We start from the raw sequence: 27891 nt of genomic DNA on the forward strand, positions 1-27891 counted from the left end.
AAAAGGATTTTTTCTGGGGACTTTCCACAGTGCCCAGCCCAGGGCCGGCACACAGTGAGCTATGCCCTGCCCGCCGACTGGCTTCACTGTTAAGGGAGTAACTGTGATACATGAGCAGCGCTAGCTCTGTTACCACGTTAAATGCAAACATCATCATTCTAAGTTGCCTCCTTAAGTCCCAGCGGCATTTTTCAGAAATGAGTGAGGGCCTCCTTGTCCACAGGCAGGGATTTTAGTTTTCTCTTTCCTGCCTTAGAGATGGGCTCCTAAGGATACCACAAATGGGAAGAAATCAAACACTAAAGATTCCATAAAGAGTAATCTTGTGGAAATCTGGTCTCTGGAGTGGCCTGACGTGGGTCCTGGGCGTAAACTGGTTTACCCCTTGGTGTCCCACGTCAGTGGAGACGGGCTCTCAGGAAGCGCATCGCCCATAGAGTCACCAATGCTGAGGAGCTGCCCCCTTAATCCTCAACTCAGACAGTGGTGAGGATGACGACGGTGATAGCGCCGCTGGGCTGGGCTCTTACTGCGCACCAGGCTCCGTGCCAACTGCCCTGCGGGCATGACCTCATTTTATCCTCACAACTACCTCCTGAGGGGGGTTCTGGTATTCCCATGTTACAGGCGAGAAGACAGGCAGAGGGAGGATCCTATGCCGGGACTGCCTGGGACCAGATCTTGTGCTCAGACCACCATCCAGGGAAATGGGAAGAAATAGGGTAGTGGTGACAGCAGTCACGCTGACAGAGGATGTCCAGGATGAGGGCTAAGTCCAAGCTCTTTCTCCTTCCAGAACCTGCCTTGCTCAATATTAGGCCTGTCCTCTGAGGGTGGATCTCGAGGCTCCTAGGCTTGAAGACAGTTTAGGCCATCGGGGTTCACTGTGTTATGGGTGTCTGTATGCCCCAGGTTGCCCACAGGAAACAGGACGGAGCAGGATAAACTTAGGACCCACTCCCTGTGAGGCATCGACTCTCAGTCTGTGGTCATGGTCCCTCAGTGACCTCCCAGAATCCACTGGCCCACACCACACCAAGATATAACTCAATTAGAGGATAAGGTCCCTCCCCTCCTTTTTCAGGTTAATTGGGTCTGTACCATAGGTCACAGATTCTTGCTTTCGGATCTCTGATTATTGATTAACGGCAGGTCACTGGTCACAGACACACTGCATAACGTCAGCCTCTGAGATGTGAGCTGTAAATAAATGCACATAATTAGTGCTTGAGAAAGATTGGGTGGCCCCAAGATGCACAAAGCACTTGGGAAATGTGAGGTGCAATTTTTCCCTGTCCAGGCAATTTCCAAACTCTAGATATAAAGCTGTCTGGGTGTGGAATGTAAGTTGGAAGTAAGATTTTTCACACTAGGGGAAAACTTTACAAGAGAAGAATTGGAGAAAAACCAATTGAGTTAATTGTCTTTGTTTCACCTGCTGTTCCTAGGTAGGTGGAGCTAGACGTGCTTCTTCTGAAGCCTAGTCTTGCTCCAGCCACGGTGGCCCTGTGGGGTGGGTCTCTTTGCTGTTTCTGCAAACACTCTGCTATCTCCTAGAGGTTGGGCTTAATGGGAAAGCGGCATTTGCAAAGGTTTCGGGGAGTGGCCCTGGGACGGTGATGTTTGTTGCCATAGAAATGAATATAAAGTTTCCAGTTCATCACTGTCATCTCAGCAGGACCTGGGAGAGGAATGGACAAGTCAGAGCCCTTATATGTTTGCTTACAGATGCAGTCATGAACTCACAAAAGAAGTGGAGGAATAACTGTTCAGGCATGCCTTAGCTCACTGAGTGTGTTGTTTTAGCCAAACTCATATCAAACTCTTACTCTGCAGAACAAAAGAGTGAAATATGACTTTCCAAAATAATAAGCTTCCTCCCTCCCTCCCTCCCTCCCACAAATTCCTGAACAAATTCCTGATATGTATTTCAATAGGAGTCTACTTGGTAGAATTAGAAGTAACACAATCATTTGTGTTTTTCACCATTTCTTGAAGGACACACCCACAACTAGATGTAGAGATGCCTGGCTGACCTTGTTTAACTGACTGGGTAAAACTACAGAGAGTGGTCAAAGGTCTTAGAAAGCTTGTCCAGGAATGCATAGACAAAGCTTAGAGAAAAAGGGCACCTGATAAAGAAACGAATCCCCAGCACAGATCTAAGGCCCCACCATTCCTGCAAAGTGGTGGTGAACAATCAAATTTGCTACAAAGCTCTATGGTAGATAATAGTTAAATACAATCAGAATAAAACGTTGATGGGAAGAAAATAGGGTAACGCAGAGAGGGTGGGGTACACACTTTGAGGGAGAAAGTACTAAGTCAGGGATGGCAAATATGGGGCACTCACGCCCCAACCGTAAAGGCAGACAATGGGAATCACCCCACTCTTGCCCAGTGCACCCATGCGAGGCCTTCTCCTTTCTCTCTCACATCACTCCAGGCAGACACTACCAAGAGATCAGAGTTACCACCTGTGGTAGATTAAAGAAGGCAGCAAATTTTCTGATGCCTCTCAGAGGCAAAGTCTAATTTCCCTCCTCCCGAATCTGGTCTGTCCCTAGTGACTTGCTTGACCAATAGAATGTGACAGACATAACTGGGACTTCTGAGGCTAAGAAGCCTCGCATGTTCCACAAGCGTGTCTTGGAACACTCACTCTTGGAGCCCTGGGCCACCATGTAAGAGATCTGACTATCTTGCAGGACAGACCTGTGGAAATGCTCTAAAACTATGTGGGAGGAGAAGAGGGGTCCATCTGACCCTGCCAAGGTGCCAGACATGTGAGTGATACTGGCTGGGACCCTCAATTACAGCCCAGCTGGCCTCTGAATACCACTGAGTAGCCCTATCAAAGCCACCTGAAGCAGACAAAAGACTCACTCAGCTGAACCTTTTCCAAATTCCTTACATAATCATGAGATATAATACAAAGGTTGTTGCTTTTAAGCTGCTAAGTTTGGGGGTAATTTGTTACACCACTATAAATAACATGCATATCACACAAAGTGAAACTCATTGACCTTCCTGGGTATAGATAAAAATTGTGTTCAGCGCCCAGCAAGAGTCTTTAGAGGCTTTTCCAGTAACACAATAGTAATAGTAGTACTTATTGAATGCTTACTATGTGCAAGACACCTGGAAACATTTTATATGGAATAGCTCATTTATACGCCAAATCTCCCCAAGTACCCATGGATAGATACCAAACCCCCATGAACTGGGCCAAATACTGATGGACCAACCTCACTGAGAGTTAACTCAACCTAGCAGAGGGTTTGACAGGTATCCAATCATGTCTTTTCTCTCATTGCTGCCTCACTATAGCCCATATAAGCTGGGCAAGGCTAGTTTCATTTTATACATACACACACACACACACACACACACACACACACACACACACACACACGTATTTTAACATATGAGGAAACTGGGGCTCAGAGACGTTGTGATTTGTCCAAGTTCATACCGGTTTGCAAAGGAAATGGAATTTGAACCCAGATATGACAATTCCCTGGCCAGTGGTTTTTCTGTACAATCACCCTGCCTCTCTAAACATGTTAGCTAGTAGAGGGAGGTTCTCCTCACCATAAGCATCCCCACCACCATTCCTGCTTCTCCCACAGTAGCTACTCAACACAATGAAGATCAGATAGGATAGGGTCCTTACAAAGGAAATCAGCTCTAACTTTCAGAGACTTGTGCTGCATGAGAGATTTGTAGCACCTAATGTCTTAGGTTCTCCTCTGCAAAACCCACCTGTGGGGGTGGTGTGAGGACTAAGAGTTCAAGTTGCTATGAGAATTGAGCCAGGCAAGGCACACAGGGAGTGCTCAGTAAGTGGGGCCAAATGTCATCACTCATTTATTTTATTTTTTTAATAGTTTTTAAAAAAATTAATTAATTTATTTATTTTTGGCTGTTGTGGGTCTTCATTGCGGTGCGCGGGTTTCTCATTGCAGTGGCTTCTCTTGTTGCAGAGCATGGGCTCTAGGCGTGCGGCTTCAGTAGTTGTGTCTCTTGGGCTCTAGAGCGCAGGCTCAATAGCTGTGGTGCACGGGCTTAGTTGCTCCGCGGCATGTGGGAGCTTCCTGGACCAGGGCTCGACCCGTGTCCCCTGCATTGGCAGGCAGATTCTTAATCACTGTGCCACCATGGAAGTCCCATCACTCATTTATTAACTCATTTGACATTAATTATTATCTGCTAGGTGCATGTGATGTTCTAGGCACAAGGGATTCAGCAGGGAACAAAATAGGCAGAAATCTGCCTCTTAGAGATCTTATACTCCACTGTTGAGTAGAAGCCTCTATGGCAAGGGGTGCTGGATGGCTGGCTAGGCCCACTCACTAGCTCAGCGATCTTTTTCCACACAGCAGCCTTAGATCACATTTGATTCAAATTTATTCCACAGCAACATGACAAATTAGTGTCCTGTGGGGACTTTTACAGTATAGTTAAGACCACAAACACTAAATCCGGCAACTTTTCAAATTTTCATGCTCTAGTGCCTTGCAGTGTGAGGTCATGACCCAGTTCTTGTCAGTAGTCCTAAGGAATGGCTTACAAAAAGGGGAGAATGCTCCTTGGGTCCTATCTCATTAAAGGGCAGCTCCACTAAGTTCTCTACCTCCGACTTCTCAGGCTGTCACACTGGGAAAGAGAAATTACTGGAGTTGTGAGGCAAACAAATAACTAAGCTGCTCTCTCTTTCAGTGAGCTGAAAGCCAGAGGTGAAATCTTGCATAATTAAGACTGGAGCTCATTGGAATTCACCAAAACCTGGACGAGTTCCCCAGAGACCTGCAAAAGCCTAATAGGGTTATTTGTTTCTGAAGCAAGGGACACTGCAAATCCATTCCACCTGCCCACCCACATTAATGTCATTTTCTGGTCTGGGAGGTTAGTGAGGGGAGGGATTTCCCACTCTCTGGCAATAGTGCATCTACACGAGGGCGGGATACCCCTCCAACCTGCAGATTTTCCAGAGTAGTTTTTTTTGAAGATTGTTGGTCAAGTAGCCTGTCATGATTTAACTTTTCCAGTACTGATGAAACATTTTTGGGTTCATTTTCTAGTTCACGCATTCAGCTAGCATTTATTGCCTGCTAAGGCAGGGTTCTAAGTGAATATAGCAGGCTGTGATGGAGGTTGTATTCTAGTGGCGGACGTTTAGACAATACACAAAGAAATAGACACATAAGAAAAAAATCAGACCGTAATGAATGCTATGCAGAAAATTAAAATACACTGATTTGATCAGGAGGCCTCTCAGAGGAGGTTGCATATAAACTGAGCTGACAGGAAGGAATCGACTACGCAAAGGGCGGGGGTAAGCATCCCAGGCAGAGGGAGAGCTAGAGCCAGGCCAAGGTTGGGCACATGAGGGAGAGACCGCAGCACAGTGGGAGGACAGAGCTGCTTGAGATGAGGTCAGACAGGCTGGCCAGGATCTCTGGGGGCCTCTGGACCCTGCCAAAGGAAAGAGCTTTGGATTTTACTCGAGGTGTGATGGGAAAACACTCAAGGGTTTTAAGCAGGAGGTAATGCGGTCTGATTTACATTGGAAACAGATTGCTCTAGCTATCGCATGGAGATTGGCCTATAACAGGGCAAAGGGGGAGGGAGGGAGACCAGTGAGAGGCTGCTGTGTTTGTCACGGTGAAAGATGATGGTGGCTCTGACCAGGCAGGGCACAGTGCTGGGGATGGACAAAGTTGGCAAGATGCAGGGTATACTTTGGAAGTAGAGTTGATAAAACTTGGTTAATGGATTACATGTGGAGATGTGGGGGATGGTTATAAAATAAATGGAATGTTTTTCAGACAGAATAACTCAACATTTTAGTATACTTCACCCTAGTATTTTCCAGTTACATAAACATACATATGCATTTTTATAAAATTGGAATCTGGATGTAGTTTTATATCATGCTTTTCAACTTAATGTTCTTTTTGTGAATATTTCTATAAGTCATAATTTTTAATGACTGCATAATATCTCATCATGTAAGGCATACCATAATTGCTTTAACCAATCACTGCTTGACATTTGGGCTGCTTCCAATATTTCTGCTGTTATAAACAAGGCTATGGTAAACATCCCTGTACATAAATCTTTAGGCAATCTCTGATTTTTTTTCCTTGCGATAAATTGCCTGAAGTGGAATTACTGAATCAAAGGCATTTTGAAAAAGAGACTTGATAAATGGGTACTACCAAATTATTGGCAAGAGAGGTGGTATCGTTTCATATTCCCATTGGCTGTACTTGATAGTACCTATTTCACTTTACCTTGCTGAAACTGAATTTTATCATTAAAAGTGGCCAATCTAATAGCCAAAATAATGTATTATGCTGTTTTAATTTGCCTTATTTTGATTACGAGTGAGGTTAAGCATCTTTCCAATATTTAACCATCATGCATATTTGGTAGATGGAAGTGAACGTGAGTGTGTGTCTATGTACTTTCCATTCCTGCTCTTCATCAACTTTGCTATTTGGATGGTAATCTTTTTTTTTTTTAATTGATTACTAAGAACTCTTTATATAGTAAAGTTACTCCTAACTCCAACTACTTTTTTTTCCTTCAGTTTTTCATTGGCTTTATGATATTCAGAAGCCTAAAGATTTTATGTCATCAAATATATCAACTGTTTGCCTAATTGTGCCTTCCCTTTTTGTTTGGGTTAGGAGATACTCATTCGCCTGGATAAAAGCATATAAATATCTGTGTATATTTATTTGAGGTCTTTTATGATTTTGTTTACTTCTTAAGCTACCATTTCCCAAGTGGTTTCTGCAGAACATGAAATATCAGTCTCATGAAATGTTCTGTGGCCAAGAAACTCTGGGAATAGTATGTATAATTTCTCTTGAAATTATCTAGTTCACAGTAGCAATAAAGATTTTTGAAAAGTTTGCAATAAAGAAATCTGCTTACCTTGGCTTAACATAATGTTTCCCAGAATTATTTGACTATGGAACCCTTTTCCTATTATGATTATTAATGTCCTGTAAGAGTGTTTTGGGACAAGCTTTAGAAGAGCCATTTTATCTAACTGGAATCATGGAGCAATCCCACTTTCTAAAAACAAACACGTCTGTCCCAGCACCATCTGAAAATATCCTATCCCTTTCTCACAGTTCTGAAATACTGTCTTTATATTAGTGTTCTGTGTCCTAAGGTTTGTTCCTGGCCCTTACATTCAATTCTACTGGTATGTCAAGGCCTCATGCTACAGCTCTTATTTTTCCTTCTGTTTCTAACAGTAACGGCTGATGTTATTTGGTACATAAAGCTCCTTGACCACTGCATCTTCTTTATGGATTTTATCACCATAAAACCACCTCCTTTTTTCTCATTTAACGTTTTTACCTTGAATTCTACTTTGTCTATGAAATTGTTATCTTTCCTATCTTTTGTGTTTCTGACTAATAGATATTTGCCCACTCTTTTTCCTTTAACCTCCTTGTGCCATTTGATTTTAATTGTATGTCTTTTCATTCTCTCATCCATCAAAAATGTGTTGAGTACTTCCTATGTGCCAAGTGTTAGGCATTAAGGAATACAATGGTGATCATAAAACAGATATGAAGCTTACCCTCACAGAAATTAAAGTGCAGTATGAAAAATAGACATTAACCCATCGATAATTTCCTAAGTATATGTAAATTTACAATGGTGGTATATGTTTTGTGGCATAGAGCATTATGAGCTACTAAGTGCTACAAAAGTTTATAATGGAATCACTTCTTTTAGCTTGGGGGACTGCTCAGGAAAGGCTTTCCTGAGGAAGAGACATTTAGGCTCAGCTCTAAAGGATGTTTTGTTAACCAGATTGGGTGGGGGGCACTGGGAGCATACCGGACACATGGTGACCTTGTGGCAGGAAAGAACTTGTTGCCAGCAAGTGGGGCCAGAAGCAGTGGACCAGGAGAATACAGTACGAGTTGAGGTTAGAAAGGTCAGTGTGGTCTGACTATGAAGAACCTTTTAGGTCCTGCTGAGGATTTGAGCCTTCATTCTAGAAGCAATGAAAAGTCATTCAAGGGTTTTAAGCAGAGGGTTTACAGGCAGTGATGTGCTGCAGATTTCTGCACACAAGAGCAGAACTGGGCATATCTCTTCCCAACTCTGTGTTCAGTGACAGTACTGAACTGGTCACTTGAAATCACCCATGGTAGTAGTATTCATACCATGGATATTGGCAAATGTTACATATCAGGGCTTTCCCCCCCTCCGCCCCCCGGAGATCCAGTTGTTAAACATTTATCTGCATATAACTGATTGACATAATCATCAATTGCATTTTGAAAAGAAATCGCTCTGGTATCTGGGTAGAAAATAGATTCCAGGAGAGCAAGAGGGGATATAAGGAGATTGGTTAGGATGTGATTATGAGAGCCTGGTGAAGAAATAACTGTACTTTGAATTAGAGATGGGGAGAAGTGAATGGGTTTGAGACACATATAGGATGTAGAGCCAAACAGATTCAGTGATGGATTGGATTGGATTGGGTAGCTACAGGAGGAAGAAGTATGGAGATGGCTCCCAGATCTCTGGCTTCTGTAAATGTATGGATGGTGGTATCATTTACTGAGATATAAATGCTGGTTGAGTAGTGTTTTGTTTTTGTTTTGGCAGGAGGGTTGGTGATGGGCAAAGACCACGAGTTTAAATTTGAACATTATGAGTATGAGTTGCCTGTGAGACACTCAAGTGCAGGTGCCCAGTTGGAAGATGGAATTATGGGCCTGGATATCAGAGCAGAGGTCTGAGTAGGAGCTATAAAGGTAAGTCACAGCACTTTGGTGGTACTTGAAACTTTGAGCATGGATGAGGTGACTTGAGAATATAGAATCAGAAGAGAAGATCATCTAAGACTAAATCTATAAGATTAGAGATTGAGGAAAGAACACTTATTAGCCAACATTTAATGCAAATAGAATATAGTCAGGTTATGGGGTGGGAGTTTTGAGTCGATGTAGGGGTCTTTGCCTTTTCATTGGGAAGTTGTTCTTTAAAAATTTTTTTCATTATTTCTGTTATTAATGTTTCCTTGCTTTGTCCTTTTCCTTGGATCATTATTTTTCCATTTTTCAGCTCCACAGGCCAAGTTTTCCTCTTTAATTTCTTTCCTTCTTTCTTTCCTTCTGTGTCTTCTCTTCCTCCTTCCCCCTTCCTTTCCTTCTCTCTTTCTCCTTCTTATTATTAATGAATTTTAATATATTACTCTAATTATATATACTTAATTCTGTTATTAACTCATTTGGAATCTCATGGCCCATTCTTTTATGACACAATTTCTCTTTCTGGATATTTATTTTGATGCATTTATCAATGCGGTGGAGTATGACTTAAAGTAATTTTTTTAAACAGGAAAAAGCAGGAAGATGTCATATGCTTCTGAACACTTACGTAACTGAGAATGTCTTTCTCTTACCTTCACACGTGAACAACACTTAGGCAGGGTACGAAATTCTTGGATCATCATCATTTGTCCTCAAAACTCTCTAACTACTGCTCCGGGATCTTCTGGCATTCAGTATTTACAGACAAGAACTCATGAGCTGATTGGATTTTTCTTCCACAATGTTAGTAGAATTTTTGTGTGTGTATATTTCAAAACATTTTCCAGGATATGTCTTTGGGTTGGGCAGTATCTATCAGGAGGAGAATATATGGTATTGGTGGAACGAAATATACTAGGGACTATAAATGAAAAAGAAACTGTGAAGTCCCTGCAGTCAGGGACACATATACAGGTCATTAAGACGATGTGGAGAAATAGACACAGGGGGTGGGGGAAAGAGGTAGATGTGGGGGAAAGTGCAGAATCTTTGCCTTCACAGGATCGTAAATGCGGGATGAGTGAGGAACTCAGAGGGAGTTTGACTAAGGAAAGTTTTCAGTGAAGCAGACCTGCAAATTCGCTGTCCTGACAATGGGACTCACACCTCATGAGAATGACATAATAATGAGGAAAAACCACATGCAAATTAACTACCTTAGATGCAGAGGATGAACAGAACTGGTCTAGTTAGCTCCACCTTTGGGGAAGATCTGAAGAGGCATTAGGAGAGTATGTGGGCTGCAGGCAAAGAATGCGGTTTACGAGAAACGATTTGTATTATATGTAAAAGGGCCAGATGAGTTTGGATGCTCAAGAGCTGCTGGAATCCCACACACTTTTAAAATTTCTGCCCACTCTTGTGGAAGTCAGTATAGATAAAAAGTCATGAACCTGTGAGGTCACAATGTCTCTCTTATTCCACTGATTGGCAACACTGCCTAGAAGGAAACCTGGACAGGGAAATGGCAAAGAGCATTCCCTGGTGGCCTGGAATTGGAGGCCTGGGAGCAAAGTGATGCCACTGATGGGGCTCTTCTCCCAGCCTCGGCTGATGTCTGGGAGATTTGCGCCCCCTAGGGGTGGGGTGGGGGTAGCTGATGGGAGTAGAACAAGAGTGTCTAGAAGACGTTTTTGTTTTTGTTTTTCCTTTTTCTAGAACTCTCTGAGCCCTTCAATCTGTCGCCTCTCGAATTTAAACAAGACATTCTTTTTAGAAGACTTTTGACGTGACCAGGCCCAGATCTGCCAATATTTGGTTACTCTTGGGGCCATGAGTTTCTACCTTAAATCAGTACAAGTTATTTCAGGGCTCTGGGTGAGACGGAGGACTGATATCACAGGTTAACATTTTCATCCTGTTGTCAGGTGGGAGGTTGACTGTCCTCTCCACTGCTAAAAATAAATAGCTTAGGATTATCAGGAGTTGAAAGCGGAAGCAGAGCATCTTGCCTCCTCCTCTCCTGCATCAGGAATCTTCAGGTGTTGACTCATGGGACACCTAGGGAAACTCCCTTTCCTTGTGGGGCTGTATCTTCCTTGTCTCTGAAGCAAGGTCTAGAATGAGAGGTGTTCCAGCTCTGGCACTGGTATCTATGACTGCAGAGATGGCGTCACTGTCCAAAGACTGCCTGTGCCTGGTGGGTGTGGCAGCCAGGGTGCACATGGGCAGAGCAGGCACCATGTGGAAGGCTTTGCTGAAGGGGGCAAGCTCAAGTGTATTCATGTGCTTGGCCCACCTCTACCCACGCCCCAGCCCGGCACCATCAGTGGTGGAAATCCCTTCATTAGGAATTCACTCCCTCATTTGTAGGAATTAGGGCTCAGACCCCTGGGAGGAGATAGATGTTGATCTATCCATTCTAAGCAAGATGACTTGTTCAGTCACTCTAAGGACGACGGTCCTTGGAGAGCAGAGCTTCTCGGGTAGGAGGACAGATGGGGTGGGAGGAGGGAAAGAAAAGCAAGCTTGCAGTGAGGCCCTGGCCCTGGAAGAATGGCGGGTCCAGCCTAGCAGGTGGCACAGGAGAAGCTCTGGACACTGGGGCGCTTCCATTCACTGAATAGCTCCTGGGTGCTGGCGAGGGGCAAGGGCCCTGGGGGAGTGGTGTGGGCACAGAAACAAGCTCTGTCCACCTTGGCAGCTGTGGGCTAAGGACACCTATATGTCGGCACCAGGGGGTAATAAGATCCCAGCTATCTTCCTCCCTCTACTTGGTTACAAGAAGATGCAACAAGACTGCAAATTGAGAGCACAGGCATCCTGTCCAGCTCCCAATCATTTCTCTTTGTTGCTAATTGTATAACTGCAATGTCTTGCCATTAAGTCACTAGAATAAAAGATGCTGAATAGTCTAGGCTAGCATGGAGTCAGATCCATTTTTATTGAACATCCTCTTCTGCAGCTTTTCTTGAGAGACGTGATGTTGATGCTTTTTATCTACCTCTATTTATCAAGATAAAGGAAAAAAATCCTCATCTGTTTTTGACCAGAGTCAATAAAAGCATATCTGGTAAAACCAATACAATACAGCACGGGTGTCATTCTCTGATTTATTTTTTAAAAAGCTCCCATGAGATGGTGTATCATCTTGAACTCTGGTGGAAGTAAGAAGAAAAAACACAGAGGCATCTGTGCAATGATCCTCAGTCAAAGGACCCCAAAATTCATGTCCTTCTTTCTTCTGAGTCGGATAGGCTCAATCGGGCTTTCACAGTCACCGAGAGAAAACCGCTCACTGATGAAGTCGCATTATACCATTGAGCCAATACCACCAATATCTCCAAGCTTCATACACATTGTACCTTTTTGCCATGTATAATTGCACACCCTGTACCTTCTTTAAAGCAACAACAGGTACCTTGCCTATCTTATTAAATGTGAACAAAGCACATTAAGTCAAATATAATGAAAAAAGTTCCATTTCCTTCTAACTTTGCAGGACCCAATCGAGACAGTTCACTCTGGGCTCCTCGGCCTGTGCCATGGAGTTACCACGTGTGGGCCACGATGGCGGGGTCATGGCAGAGGGAGGCGGAGGGGCAGCCCTGGCCACATACCAGGAGGACTTGGGCACTAGGCACGTGACAAGCCTCACCTATGGGGTCAGCATCATTACCAGCCCAAGTTAGTTAGGGAAACTGAGGCACAGAGCAAGGAAAGGACTTGCCCAAGGCCATGTGGGGCCACCCAGAGCCCAAGTTCACCCCTAAGCCACAGCGCTATTCTCTCTTTTCTCAAGGCGAACTTTTACTTGACAGATGAAAGCAGGACAAAATGCATCTCCCGGAAATTTCCAAACCTTGAGCTTGAGAGAAGCACTCTGGCTGGCACAGGGGAAAAGACAATACACCTGGCGGGGTCAAGGGTCAGATCCCGGAAACTCAAACTGGATAGAGTTCACAGAAACACACAAAGAGCAACAATGTACACAGGGTTATTATTTTTTAAATACCATTTTACTGCAAGCTACATGTTCCCACCATTCTGGTGGAAACTTCCTAATCTTTCAACAGAACTTTCTTTTTTTTTTCTTGGAACAGATGGCAAGATTTTTATCTCAAGTATCTTCAACAAGGAAATTGTTATTTCTATCCTGTGTTTGCATGTGCGAGTACACCACGTTTCATATATTTGCATGAAAGTAGCTGTGTTTAGTCTTTGCTCACACTTGAGACGCTGCGAAGACACTTAATTAAGCACTCTCAGCGAACAGCGATCATAAAGTAGCAGGAAGACAACACTGCACGAACGTGCCCCTGATGAAGCCATATGCCGCGCTCCACCCTGGGGCTGCCCTTCTGATAGCTTCTGTCTACTCTGTAACAGAGTCATGGCTTCCAAACTTCTCTCTCCACCCTCTGTCTTCCGCAGGCTGGGCAACCTTCCTCAGTGACATGGGAGCGCACCAGGCCAGCACCCACCCATCTGAAGGGGAGAAGCACCCAGGGCCATATGCTAGGCACTTAGCTTCCAGCTCCACAACCTGGGGCACGTGTGTGTAGAAGGCCTCTGCCGGCCTGTCCCCTTGGGTGTCACTCTGTCTACAGCACCACGGTGCTCACGCCCCTGAGTGCACGCGCTCACAGCACACATAGTGAGTGTCAGGTGCTCCCCTGCTCCTGGGGCTGACAGTGGGGTCACACCCAAGACGAGGGCCTCCCTGCCACCACTGCTCTCCCACAAATGCTGGCATTTCTCAGTCTCCTCCCAATGGCACTTTTGGGGGCACATTAACACCCACACCTTAGAGACAGAGGCTGAGGCTGAGAGAGATTGCCGACAACTCCCAAGGTCAGACGTTCTTCAGCATTTCTCAAAGGGCGGCCCTGACCTCTTGCAGCATTTGTTTAGAAAAATGTCCTACTGATTCAGTATCCCAGGATATGGGCGCTGAATGTCCTGAGCTCTGAATGAACACTTTTTGTGTCAAGGTGCACAAAACAGCTTGACACCCTCTAAAGGGGATAAGACAGGGATTTAAATTCAGGTCCCCATTGCCAGTGCTCCTTTTAAACCACAGCTGTCACCAATGTTTCAGGTAATCGACTAATTCACACCCAGATGTTTAATGGCCAATTGACTAATTCCTACTGGGGAGGTAATTCTGACAATGGTATGAACAGGTCTTCCCTCCCAAAGACTATTCCCTTTTCGTGGTGGCGGAACGGGGGCATGCCCAAGCCCCCACTCCTTGGATTCCCTTGGAGCGTGCACTCTACAGCAAGCTCACTGGACCACTGCTGCACCTCACTGACGCTTGCGGCAGTCCCACAGGGCAGGGTGGCTGTGCCTTTGGTCTACTCTGAGCTACCTCCGTGCTTCACCCTAGACCGGCCTCCCTCAGGAGCTGGGGGCCCCATCGGGACTGCGCCCTCATGGCCGCCCTCATGGCCAGTGGGTGGGGAGGCTCTGGGCTCCAGCCCTGCCACTTCCACGTAGCCATCTGCACACAGCCTGAGCAAGGGTTCCTGCACACTCACAGCTCATGGAGCCCAGGGGAGCCCTGAGAACCATCACCAGTCTTGTCTGTCTTTCATAATTCAGGAGAATCAGGGTTAAAAAAAGTGCATGAGCAATCGACGTAATTTATATGCTGCAAGTGGACGAGCTGGCATCCTCTCGCATCATAAAGTTTAAATAATGGTGGTTTAACACCAGATGTAAGTGCAGCTGTCCTGAGTGGAATGCCATTAGCTCCATTACGATGGGAGATGGTGCTTTTCCCAGTTTAGCATCCCCAGGAAAACACTGCACCTGTCATCTCGGTGCCACTAGCAGCTGACTTGATGCAGGCATCTACTGGTGCCTCTTCAGATCGTATCCATCAAGGATCTGGGGCATTCAGAGAGGAGGGGAGGGTCGGCTGCAGACCAACCGGGAGAGAGGCCGACCATGTCCGCATTTAGTGCACTCTGGACAAGACCTGGACTCCAGGTGTTCCCAGGTGGCCTAGCCCTTCTCACTGTGGGAGCAGGGGGGCGGGGTCGTGGCTGAATGGAGGGAAAGTGTGGGAGAAGAGGAGAGGGAGAGATAAGGGGTAGGAGGGAAGGAGAGAGGGACAGAGGGGGGGAGAGGGACAGAAGGACAGATGGAAAGAGAGGGAGACAGAGAGAGAGAGGGAGGAATGGTGGAAGACGAAGGGAGGAGAGAGGGAGGGGCAGAGGATGGAGGGAGGAGGAGGAAAGGGAGGGAGGGAAACATGGAAGGGGAGAGTGGGCACTGGGCCTGGGCAACTTGGAGGAAGAGGCCTTCCCCTTGGCCCCTGTTTTGGCAAAGCCCCTCGAGGGCAGGTTGAGTTGACCTGGGCAGGCAGGGACTGTACCCATTGACTAGTTCCACCTGCCTTGGCTAATGGTCAAGGTTTCCATTCCAGTCAAGAAATCTCTTGAGGGCCTTCTACATACAAAGGGGAAACTTGAGAATGTCAACAGCAGTGCAGTGGGGACAGGGCTCAAACACACCTGTGGGCAGAGCCACTGGCTGAGCTCTGTGGAGCACCGTGCTGGGCAGAGAGCACTCCTCTTACAGACAAAAAATGCAGACCTAAAAGGGAAGGGATTTCTCCGATGCCCCGGGAACAATTCAGAAGGCAACAGAATTGTCAGAGTCAGGCAGAAGAACTGGACTTTTTCTATTTCTTGGGCAATGAAATCGCTGTGACTCTTCACCGTGGAAAGAGAGCACTGGGGTCACCGTGAGCTAGGAGCACCAAGGCGCCCACAGCCACAGACAGAGGACCGTCTGTCCTGCTGCCTGCCTGCCCCGTCACTTGCCCCGCGTCAGGAGGCACTGCAGGTGCAGACATAGAAGACACAGTCCCTCCTCCTCCAGGAGCCCACACCTGACTGGGAGGCGGACCTGCGGAGCACCTGGGGCTTCCATGGGTTCCATGCATTGGCTGCGGGAACACAGAGGACGGAGCCCCTGACCTTGCAGAGGAGTGAGTGCTGGTGGTGCAGGTCAAAGGTGGCCCCTGACAACATATCCCAGGGTTCCAGGTTCCAGGCCAGTCTCACATCCGCCCACCTGGAAGCCCCAGCACACACTGGGGGACCACGGTCTGGGCGCAGCCTGTGAATGTGCAAACCCACTGGGGCTGAGAGCCGTGGCCAGGTAGGTTATGACCCTCGCAGACCAAGGCTGCTGGGAGACAAGATGTCAGCAGTCGGTAGGGTTAGCTGCTTGGCCCAGTGTCCCTCATAAAAACTCCGGCTGCACTGCGGAGTGTCACTCTGGCCTGTCTGATTACCTGGGAAGAAGCATGTCTAAGAAGACACAGACTGTTTGGTTTCCATCATCCTTTGCTCATATCTCTCAAGTACCAAACCAAAGAATCGGATTTTTAAAAGATGACAAAGGTATTTGTGTTGCACCAAACAACAAGAGGGCAAACAACACAGGAATACTTAGTGCGATCTGCAGCTGGGAAAATTTTCCTGAGCTAAGAGATTTCTGTGCAGGCTCTGTAGACAGTTCTCATTTAAATGGAAATTCCCCCTGAAACACTAACAGTGGCTAACACATCCATTGCTTTACTAATCCAGTGCCAGGCACTGTTCTGAGAGGTTTATGTGCATTAACTTACTTAATCCTCACAACTACCTTGTGAGGTACATACTCTTATTACATGTACTTTACAGATGAGGGAATTCAGGCTCAGAGAGGTTAAGCAATTAGGCCAAGATTACTCAGCTTATAAAAAGCAGAGCCAGGATTTGAACCTAGGCACAGTCTGGGTCCAGAATCCATCATCTTAACCATGAATGTGCCAGGAATGATAAATGATCTATAGCGAAAGCATTAAATTAACTTTCACAACAAAGGCTCACATTTCCAATGACCTCTGCAGCTAGTTTGGAGGGATTTATTTAGTTAGTTTTAGTAGACTTTGACATAATTAATTTTGGGAGTCCATCTCAGAAAAATTTCAGAGAGGGACTTTTCCAACAGGGAAGAATGGAAATGCTTTGCCATTCTGAGCTTCTGAGTCCTTCTTACACAGAAAAAAAGGGGTTAGTGGTCTTCCACTGGGAAAGCAGGGCCCCAGGGGGCTGAGTGAGGTGCGCTGGCTCTATTCCCACCCAGAGAGACCACACATGACACAGCTCTGCTGACCTCATCTAGAAACCCCACACATGATGGTAATGACTTTCTCCTCCACTGCAGGCTCACTCCGCACTGTGTCACACTGAGTCACTGAATGTTCCCAACAACCCTGGGAGGCAGCCGAGATGCAGAGGGGAAGTGGCTCGGTGGGATGATACAAACAACGCCTTGTGAACTTGGATATATGTCAGTGTCCACAGCAGTGTCCGGAGCACATACACGCTCCAAAGTGAATGAATGGATGGATGAACAAATGAAGGGAGGAATGAATGAACAAATTACTCCAGATCCAATGACAACAAAGGCAGCGAGAAGGCCGAAAGGACATACAATTCTTCTCTCTCCTGCAAGGAGGTCTCATTCATGGGAGGGAAGGGCTAGAGGTGAGGTGAGCCCAGCAGTTGACACTCACTAAAGACTTAACTGATGCCACACTCTCCTGAAGTCTGTAGTCTGTCGTTGTCATCGTCATCATCATCATCATCCCACGGCCTCATTAAGACAATATTCTGAGTGTACAGTATAGCTTTCCAAGTTCATGTACTGAGACTAGATGAACTCTTGAATGCATGCTTCCTCCCCCGGGCAGGGGTACCTGTCCCTGGGAGCAGCTCCTTGCTGCACCTGGCGTAGGGGCCTCACACAGGGGACTGTGCTCTGACTCCTCTGGGCTGTCTCAGGGGATCAAAACCTGAGCCAGGTCAGACCCTGGGCTGGCCCTGACCCTTGCCCAGCCCAGGCTGCCAACTTGGGGAAGAAGATGGGAGAGAAGGAACCAGCCACCTTCTCCAAGGTCTCCCAGCCCGAGTCCATGGCTGGGAGCCACAGCACACAGCCAGGCGAGGGTGTGTGGTCCCCTCAGGGGTCCACCATATGGAGCACTTGGTTAGTGCCTAGTAGAGGCCCTCATGACTAATTAGGGAGGGGGCGGGGTTGAGGGGCTGGAGGGGAGGCCACCAGCCTCAGAGGCAGCATTCTCACAGTTCTGAAAGCCACTGCAGCATTTTTATCTTCCACAAGAAGTGGAAACAACTAAGTTGGGCAGAGATGAGGCATACTGGCAACACAGCAGCTGTCAGAAGAGAAGCATAAACCGTTCTCAGCAAGAGCAATATCACATTTCTTCCTCAATCAGCGAGTTTTAATTTATTTATCTAGGCGAGCCATGATGGATACAGTCTGCCCAAATATATTACATGGGGATAATGCAATCTCTTATCCAGAAAACCACCATATTATAGATACTATCAAGCTACTTCCTCAAAAGTGTTTGGTACCCTAGCAACCAAAAAAAAAAAATAACACTAAGACATAAAACTTACATTGCATCTGCAATACTTTGTTGAAATTGGTTTTGCAATAGAGCATGCATTGTAAAAACAAAACAAAGGTTTAATGATATATCAGTTTGGTGAAAATCTGATTATAAAGCAAAAACACATACATCTAAGTAAAGTTGCAGAGCTTTTAAAAATGAAGCTTGGCAAGGAAGTCCTGGGTAAGCTCTATCTGAAAGGGTGCTGGGTTTGGTTTCTCCCTAATGTGGGTCTGCACCAATGAAGTCCCTTCTACCACATCCAATTCCACGATGCCAGCCTCAATCCTGAATTTGACCTTGCAGCAGCAACTACTGGAGTTGGTACACTTAGACAGAGGGCGGAGGGTTGCGTGGACATATGAAACATTTGCCTACACAGTAAGCTCCCTCTGCCCTCAAAGGTGGCATTGCACAGAGCCTGGGAACACTGGGAGGTCCCAGCAAGATGGCTGCCACACCCTGTTATGAGCAGCTGTCCCAGTACTGCTGACTGGGATCTGGTTGTTATGGATGCCACACAGTCTGCCAGTCACTGGCTGGGGTGTGGACGCTTTTGTTTAGTGTCCTCAGTCCCTCGGCCCCTGGACTGAGCCTGCGATCGCTGAGAAACCCCAAGATGTGTGGGCTCCAAAGTACTCTGTCCTTTGGGCTCTCGTTGTGGCCTTCCGTTCTCTAATGTTCTCTGTTGCCAAACTCCTCCACAGACTGGAGCACCTTGGGCAAGGACCACGTCTTATCTGACTCAGCGTCCCACCCCAGCACAGAGCTTGGCACACAGTAGGCCTCACTCAATGTGGGTTGTTAAATGCCCGCATGGCAGCCTCCATACCAAGTGAGGAGGGCACAGAGGTGAGCAAGAGATGCCCTGCTTGGAGAAACTTCCAGCGCAGCTGGGGAAGGGGAGAGAGAAAGGTGCCTGTGGCATGTCCAGCAGTCTCCCTGTTTGGCCCTCCTTCCTCTTAGTTCTTTCACCTTCCTGGGCTCCTCACCTGGGTACTTCCTTGTTTTTCTGCCACAGAGAAAGAATAAACTCATCATATTAAAATGCCAGGCATAGTGTCTTGAGAAGTGTTTTTATTTCCTAAGAAAATAATAGGCTGGATGTCCCTGGTGGCGCAGTGATTAAGAATCCGCCTGCCAATGCAGGGGACACGGGTTCGAGCCCTGGTCCTGGAAGATCCCACATGCCTTGGAGCAACTAAGCCCGTGTGCCACAATTACGGAGCCTGCGCTCTAGAGCCCGCGAGCCACAACTATTGAGCCCATGTGCCGCAACTACTGAAGCTCGCGCTCCTAGAGCCCGTGCTCCACAACAAGAGAAGCCACTGCAATGAGAAGCCCGTGCACCTCAACGAAGAGTAGCCCCTGCTCGCCGCAACTAGAGAAAGCCCACACGTGGCAACGAAGACCAAACACAGCTAAAAATAAAAAATAGTAATAATAATAATAAAAATTAAAATTAAAAAATTGAATTAAAAAAATTTTTTAAGAAGTAATTGAGATTGATCTTTAAAAAAAAAAAGATAGGCAGGGAATGTTTAACCTAAAAGAACGAACAGGAGCATGGCAGGCATGATACCCTCTGGGTGGAGGTAATGCCCTGCAGCTGCTGCTGCTAACACAGCAAAAGATGAAAGACATTTGTTTTTTAAACATGTATGTACATGTACCTTACTGATTATATTTCTTAACCTATATGGATTGCCTTTTCAAATAAATTCGCTCTTTTAGAAAGGGTCAGGCATGCAGACTTCACCAGCAGAGGCTGAGGGCAGAGGGTCTTTGAAGGAGGCCTGCAAGAGAAAAACGTCTAGAGGGAGAGAACGGAGGAAAATCTCAGGGGCGGCTTATGCCAGGTAGAGACCAGACCCGAGGAGGCTTCCACAGCACTAGATAACACTGAAGGTCTTGGGAGAGACATGAAAAGGCAAAGGCAGAGAGTTGGTGACGGGATCTACGGACCAGGCTCTTAGTCTGGTACCCATTCTACCTCCTGGCCTGCAGACAGGGGCTCCTAGGCAGGCAGGCCGTGCTCAGTGAAAAGCTATGCTGGCCCCCATCCCCTGGGCAGGATGGGAGAGCCTCAAGACTGGGCAGCGTCCAAAGTCTGTGGTCCCCCTGAACGTGCAGGGAAGCCCTTGGAGGGCCTGGTTGGACAGCCCTTCTTCTCAGGCCCCGGGCCTCCTGGCGTCTTGCCATCAGCAAGCCCTGCAAGTTCCACTGGTGTGGTAGGGGCCGCTCTTCTGGGAACAGTGACATTAGCAGCTTGGGTATTTCCTGCAAAGAGCTTGAGGCTTTTTATTGAGTGGATCAGGCTTTCAGAGGTAATTTCTGGATTCCATTGTGAACCCCAGGGGCTCCTCAAGGCCTGTAGCTTTGACTTCTGCATCACATCTGGAGGACACACCACACACACCCACACCCACACCCACACACACACCCACACACACACACCAGAGACCAAACATCCCAGTGGGGAGAAATGAAGCTCATCGGCTGTGAATTCAAGTCCAGCTTACAAATGTGGAGGACCAGCTGATGCCTTTCCTCTGGACCACACTGCCTGAGACCCAGAGATGGGCTTCCCCTGCCCAGGCCGAAGGTCCTTGGTGGTCACTGACATTTTGGTTAGTACCCAAGAGTAGGAAGCTTTTTTTCTTTTTTCTCTAGAAAGGCTTGTCAATGGTCAAGACACAGCATCACACAAAGTTCTGCTTTAAGGAAACAACCCTTCAGCACAAGTAACAAGGCATAGACGCCTGAGATCTTCTTTACCAGCTCTGGCCCAGCACAGGGACAAGGCCCTGTTGTACCCAACTCATGATACTATAGGTTCTAAGTGCAGATGCGCCCAAAGTACACACACCCGGCCTGCTCCTCTGCCCACCTCTGGCTCCATTTCCATCCTGGTGACTTCCTGTTTTTGCTCTTCAGATGTCTGCACAGTGCAGAACTCACTGACAGGCCCCATGAAATAGGCCTGGGGAGATGCCATTTCACAGACCCTTGGCAAGGATGGGGCTAAATGCACTGGTTGGAATTTACAACCTACAATTTTCTGTAACACTGTTCCCAGGGTGGGGAGGTAGAGAAGGAACAAAAAGAAAAAAGAAAAAAAAGAAAGCTAAGAGAAGGAAATATAATTTCAAATTCATTTATGATTTACCTGTTCCCTCCCTGTGGCTGCAGAGGAATTTTAACTCTGCTGCAGGATGGCCTGGCTGTTGGATGTTGCATGCCATGGAGCCGCAAACAACTTGGGCAGTGTTAACCCCTCCTTTGCTGGCTGCCTCCCGCCCTCACTCTGCTGCTACACAGCCTGGCATTTCGTTGATATCAGCCACTGGGCAGGACATCACAGGCCTACTGAGGCACACAGGTGGGTGCACTCAGAAAGAGTCTTTCTCCCCAGAAAGACTCACTCCAGTCCCCACACAAACGAAATTCTCTGGAGCCAAAGTGAAACAGAACAGGTTTGAAATCTGTGTCTTTTCCACTTCTGCTCCTTTCTCCTTCATCCAATGCCTTCCCTTTGAAAGGCTGTAAAGCCCTGAAGGGAGGTGAGACAGCAGCGCGAAGGAGACTTTCAGAAATGTCAGTTTCCATGTCAGCGAGCTGAGGCAGTGGGGCCAATCAAATGCTCCGGGGCCGCCTGTGTTGCTTGCACCAACGGGCTCTATCTACTAAGGCATCAACAGCACCTCAAGTCTGCGTTGTCCCACAGTTTGTAAAAGCCCTTCCTCATACTTTTCCCCATTCAACCTGCTTCTGCCATTTAATCAAGGATCCTTTAACTTCTAGAAGGAAGGGCACAGAGACCTTGGAAGGAGTGGACAAGGCCATTAAACAGTGGTCTCCGCATGCAAGTGAAGGGAGGCCAGTTTGTACAGCTGAGCATCAGATGCCAGTTCGCGCACAAGACGTGTCCCAGGATGAAGGAGTTAATGCCAATGTCCCCGGGCAAAAGCAACATGGGGAAAATTCATTCCCACAGTCTGGCCTTCGACAAGCATCCGTCTATCTATACGTTCAGCTGAGCTTCCCCATTCCATTCTGCACGGCGAACAGTCATTGTTTAAAGATGTCACAATAATAATCAGCTTTTGCGGCAAAGATATGAAAAATGTATTGCAAGATCAAAAGGATGATATTGCCTTCCAGCAGATTACACATTCCACCCAGAGAAAGGCTAATCTGATGTCCTCAGAGAGGAAATAGGTAAACATTTTCAACATTATCTCCATCTGTGTTTCATTTCTTTGGGCCTGCTCAAGAAAAATTTATTTATGTATAAATAAAGAATGATTTTTGTCCTTAAGAAAATAGTAATGGAAGCCTTGAAATATCTGTTTTGGGTTTTACAATCTCAGCCAGTATATCTGAGAGGAAACATGGATGCCGTCACGCAACCTTCCTGGGGAAGAGATAGCCATACTCCTCCCATTTCCACTCCGTGTGCACCTCAGCTTGAAGTTAGTCTTGGAATTGGCCAAGGTAGTGTCCCACCCCACACTGTTCACATGGGGAGAACAGACTCTCCTGATGGTAACTCCAGAGACGTGCCCTGGGGCTAGAATCCCCGCCTCTCCACATCCGGCAAGACTTTTGTCCTGAGTCTGACCCCAGCTGTGAAATGGGGGTGACCCGGCCTCAGCAGGATGATGGGTAACTGCTAGCCACTTACGAGGCCCTCACAGACAGGAGGGGATGGCATGACTGTCCTTACTGGCAAGAGTACTGTCATTAAACACAGGATGGGGTGAGGGAAGGAAGAGCACTTTGAAACCTGCATCTTTTTAGATGATTTCAGCAAGTGTTTCCTGAATGACCTACTGCGTGCTTAGGCCTTGGCCAGCCTTCTGGGAAGGACATGAAACGTCCCGATGGAGCACTGGGCCAGCAGGGGAGGGAGGACAGGTACACACACCGCCACATTCTAGCAGGGGCGGGCAGGGAGAGCTTCTCTCACCTTGAAAGTTTTCAAGTGGGCTGGTGCTGATAGACAGCTCAGATCTCAGCGTCTCTAGGGGACGGGGCATTGTCATCTCTCCTTCCCCCAACAGACCCATGGGCTGAACCTTCCAGGGGAACTTTCAGCCAGCAGGCTTCCGGAAACTGAGGGGATTTCACCGTTTTCTCCTGTTTCCTTGGGCCTGAGAGGCTAACGCAAAGGGCACACATGTTAATTCTGAAGCTGAGAACATGGAGCAAGGCAAACCCACCAAGTGTTCCCCAGTGCTTTCCGACCACCCTGGATCCAGGGAGGGGGTGGGGAGGGAGACCGCCCATCAGCAACCACCCTGCCAAGAGCCTACACCTGGAATTAATACCATAGCAAGAGCCACTCAATACTTGGGACAGTCAAGTGAAATTAGGATTAAATCTTTGAATTTTAGATTTTAAAGAAACACTTGTCTAGAATTTCAAGTATAAATTTAAAATTGTGTTATTTTAAAAACAGTTTTGCTCTCAGAAATCTATAAACTTGAGTAAATTCAATCAATAGATATTATCAAACATCTGCTGAGGGAACCGCAGAGAACTAAAAACAAAACAAAATAGTCCTTGTCCTGAAGCAGCGTAGTCTGAGGCAACGGGTCAGACAGAAGAGGAAAGAGACACATGAGTTCCCAGTGCCCGAGGCTGCCTCTCGACAGAGGGCACGGTGAGGCCATGGGGGGCCATGCCAGCCTAGGCTCTGTGATGGGAGGTACTTCGGTGTTTATTTCTTGCTTCACCCTTGATGGGCTCTGGGCCATGCACACTTGACGAGCGAACTATGTTTTTGGATGACTACCTCTCCTTTCCTTCATCAAGGACTCTCCCCCTCCCCATCATGGAGAGGGTCCTCTGTGCCACAGTACTCTGGCCAACCAGGGCAGCGACAAAGCTGCAGGGGGTGACAGCGCCCCCTGGCGTGGAGCTCTGCCTGCCGCAGGCAGGCTCTCAGAGGCGCAGCCCGGCTCCTCCACAGTCTCAGTTCCTGCACTCCTGCTATTTCCAGCTCCTTTACTTCCACCTTGTTGTTCTTTCTCACAGGAACACACATTTCTTCTCTCTTCATCCTGTCTGTGAGCTCCACGTCTATACTCCTAGAGAAGTCTAACAGTAGTCCTAGGCCCCAACTTTATTTAAAAAAGAAGGAACAGGACATATTTTATAGTGAAACTGGGGAAAATAGACATCCAATGGGGCCCAACACAACCCGGAAGACTGTGAATGTATTTGATAGTCTCTTTGGAAACTTCCCAAAGGCCTTATTCTCCGGGTCAGGGGGGGGCCTGGGTTCTTGTCTCACTGGCTGTGTGACCTCCAGCCAAATACCGCACCTCTCTGAACCTCAGTTTCCTCATTTGACAAACGAGGGCTTGAACTCAACTATCACTCAAACCCTTTCCACGCTGGCACGCTATGTGGTTAGCTTCTCACCTTCCTTCACGTTACATCAATCAAGGAAAAAAAAAAACCAATTTTCTCTTCGATGTTTCTGTTTTACTTATAACACTGGGGCCCCTAATATTAACCACATATATATGGTATTTTTGGCTACATTAAGGGTTAAATAAAGTTTTGGAGACTTGTCTAGAAATCAACCTCCATTCTGGGGAATATGTCTGTGGAAAAAATGCGTTTTAGTTTCCAAAGGTCCAAACAATGGCCTCACGACAGACGCCAGATGCTGGGAACAAAACCCTCTTGTGAATTGTGGACTGCTTGCAAAATCACTTACTCAAATTCCATCTGTCGACACTGCTCCACTATTAAAATTTCCAATCTAAAGGGAAAATGCCATAACTAGTGTGGGTTTCAATCCCGTGTCTCAATATTGGGACCTGCCATCCATCCTTCCGTGTCATAACAGACTGATTGCCTTCAGAAGTGGTTTTCAAGAACAACGGGTGATTCTCACATTCTCAGCAGTTTGGTCTCAGCAGTTTGGTCTCTTAATTCAATTCCTAAGTAGTTTACTGGGGCGTTTACAAACTTCCTGTCCCATATCCCAACTTCCCAGTGTAATCCCCCAGTTTTAGCTCACCAACGTTTGCTGCTGCAAATCTGTCCTTGAAACATCTTGGGATGAATGCAGATTTGATTTTTTCCCCCAAACCAAAAAAATGTCCAAGTTTTCAGAGAAATTCTACTGCAGTTGTAGGCTGCAGACCCTGCGGGTGACTGATGAGACACATCTGGGGGTTCACACATGTCTCACTAGTGCCCTTGGAGATGGGCAGGCGTTCAACCCTGTTCACTGGTATGCTATTCATATCTAAGCATTTTATACCATTTAGATGATTTATTATGCTATTTGATCAGCCTGGGTAATGAATCTCATATATTTTCTTCATTTGAGAGCTCCACCCCTACCTCCAACACATTTACAAAGAAAAGACCCAATGACCTAGGATGTTCAAATAAGAAAATAATTACACATTCTCACAACCATGCCTCGGAACCTTTCAGCTCTCAGAAAGAATGAGGAAAGCTCTAGGCCTATGCAGGTTTAGAGGAAGAGTACTGCCAAGCACATAACCCCTGGTCCAGCCACTGTACGGGAAGTAGACGATGGTCTCAGGCAATAAGAGGGGCATCTACTTTCACAAAACCATCTGGCCTCATTCTGAGTCATTCACAGGCGTCATCCAAGAAGGGGGCGGTGGGCACGGAGAAACGCAGACATAGCTCCTCACAGCCACATCCTCACTGGGGCCGACAGCCAGTGACATCTGTCCCTACAACGTCCCCTCCTGTCCCTGAGGCTCTGATGGCAGATGCAACCGTCTCAGAGTGAAAGCCGGCCAGGTAAGGGGCTGACCAGGTGCTCACGCACAGGCCTGCTGCACACAGCCCTGAGGGGCAAGGCCCGGGGCCTCTGCATTTGCTTCTCCCCGACCCTCTGGAGGGTCCCTGCAAACAACTGCCAAGCTCTGACCCCTTTAAGCCAGGGCTCTCTTTCCCCTCTCACTCACTCCTTACTTAGCTCCTAGCCTATTAACACTCCACTCTGCGCTCAGAATTCCATTCACTTCAGGTGGACTCCATGTAGCACATGTGAGGATGGATGGTTGACTCTCTAACTTCCTTTTCACTCCAAATGATTCAAGACACCCCTGAAATCCCATTTCCATGCCAATGATTGGCTCAGAAAGGGGCATATATCCCACCCCAGCCAATGAAGTGGGAGGGGCACTCTTCTGGGCACTGAAGAAGGATTAAGAGACAATCTTTTCTTCTAGTGGATGTTGTAATGTCGAAGTGTGACTCCTGCAGGGACCAGACAGATGGCAAAGCCGGCCCCTGGGGGATGGAGGGTGAAGGAGCCTGGTCCTTGATGATATCACTGATGGTTGGAGCCTGGGACCTGCCCTACCCACGGATAGGTGTGAAAATAATCTTTGCTTGAGCCACTTTGAGTGGGGCTGTCTGTAACCTGAGAGAGCATGGTCTCAGAGATGGGAGACATGCTCCAGGGATTCCTTGCTCTCCTGGAGTTCACAAGCAAACAGGGTCTGGCCTTGACTTCTTTCCAGAGCCTGGCTGAGGAAGCCAAGTGAGGCCCCTTCTAGATCTCAGGAATTAAAACCATCTTTACTACGCATGGGGCACCTACAAGAACTCACAACAGCCAGTGGCCACTCTGGTATCCTTAGTAACAGTGTGCTAGACCTCACAGGTCAGTCTCCACCCTGTGAACACCTGGTGACAAAGACTTGACAAAATTTCAGTCAGGCTCCTTTGAATCCTCTTCTCCACTAGACCCTGACCTTGGCTTGCTGAGCCTAGTTTTAGGAAAGAATCCTACTAAGCCAGTTTATCCAGAATCCCCCAACTCTTGATATTCTTTCAAGCTCCTGTCCCTCCACACCCTTGATACCTAATCAAGATCCTCTTAGTAATTTTCCATCCCCTCCCTTACTCTTCCTGCTGGTTATAAATCCCTACTTGTCCCTGTTGACTTGGAGTTGAGGTGAATCTCTCTCTCCTCTACTGCAATAGTCTTTTTTAAAAAGTTTTTTTAAAATTTTTATACATTTTCTTTTTTTTTCTGTTCTTTGCTCTCCTTTTATTTTTATTTTTTTAAATTGAAGTATAGTTGATGTACAGTATTATATAAAAGTTACAGGTGTACAATATAGTGATTCACAATTTTTTAAAGTTATACTCCATTTATAGTCATTATAAAATATTAGCCTTTTTCTGTGTTATACAATATATCCTTGTAGCTTATTTTATATGTAATAGTTTGTACCTCTTAATCCCCTACCCCTATATTGCCCTCTCCCTGCTTCTCTCTCCCCACTGATAACCACTAGTTTGTTCACTGTATCTGTGAGTCTGTTTCTTTTTTGTTATATTCACTAGTTTGTTGTATTTTTTTAGACTCCACATCTAAGTGATATCATACAGTCTTTGTCTTTCTCTGTCTGACTTATTTCACTTAGCCTAATACCCTCCACCTCCATCCATGTTGTTGCAAGTGGCAAAATTTCATTCTTTTTTTATGGCTGAGTAGTATTCCTGTGTGTGTGTGTGTGTGTGTGTGTGTGTGTGTGATCAGTAGTCTTGAATAAAACCTTCCTTGCTGTTTTTAGCAAGTGTTAGAATAAT

At 46.7% G+C, this 27891-nt stretch overlaps 1 protein-coding gene across 3 annotated transcripts in view; it reads right to left on the reverse strand.

The window, feature by feature from the left end:
- FSTL4 (follistatin like 4) overlaps positions 1-27891 on the reverse strand; it is a 439834-nt gene that overhangs the window by 268768 nt on the left and 143175 nt on the right. The window lies entirely within an intron of this gene.

This window comes from Eubalaena glacialis, chromosome 4, assembly GCF_028564815.1.
Source record: "Eubalaena glacialis isolate mEubGla1 chromosome 4, mEubGla1.1.hap2.+ XY, whole genome shotgun sequence".
In the NCBI taxonomy this organism is placed as follows: Eukaryota; Metazoa; Chordata; class Mammalia; order Artiodactyla; family Balaenidae; genus Eubalaena; species Eubalaena glacialis.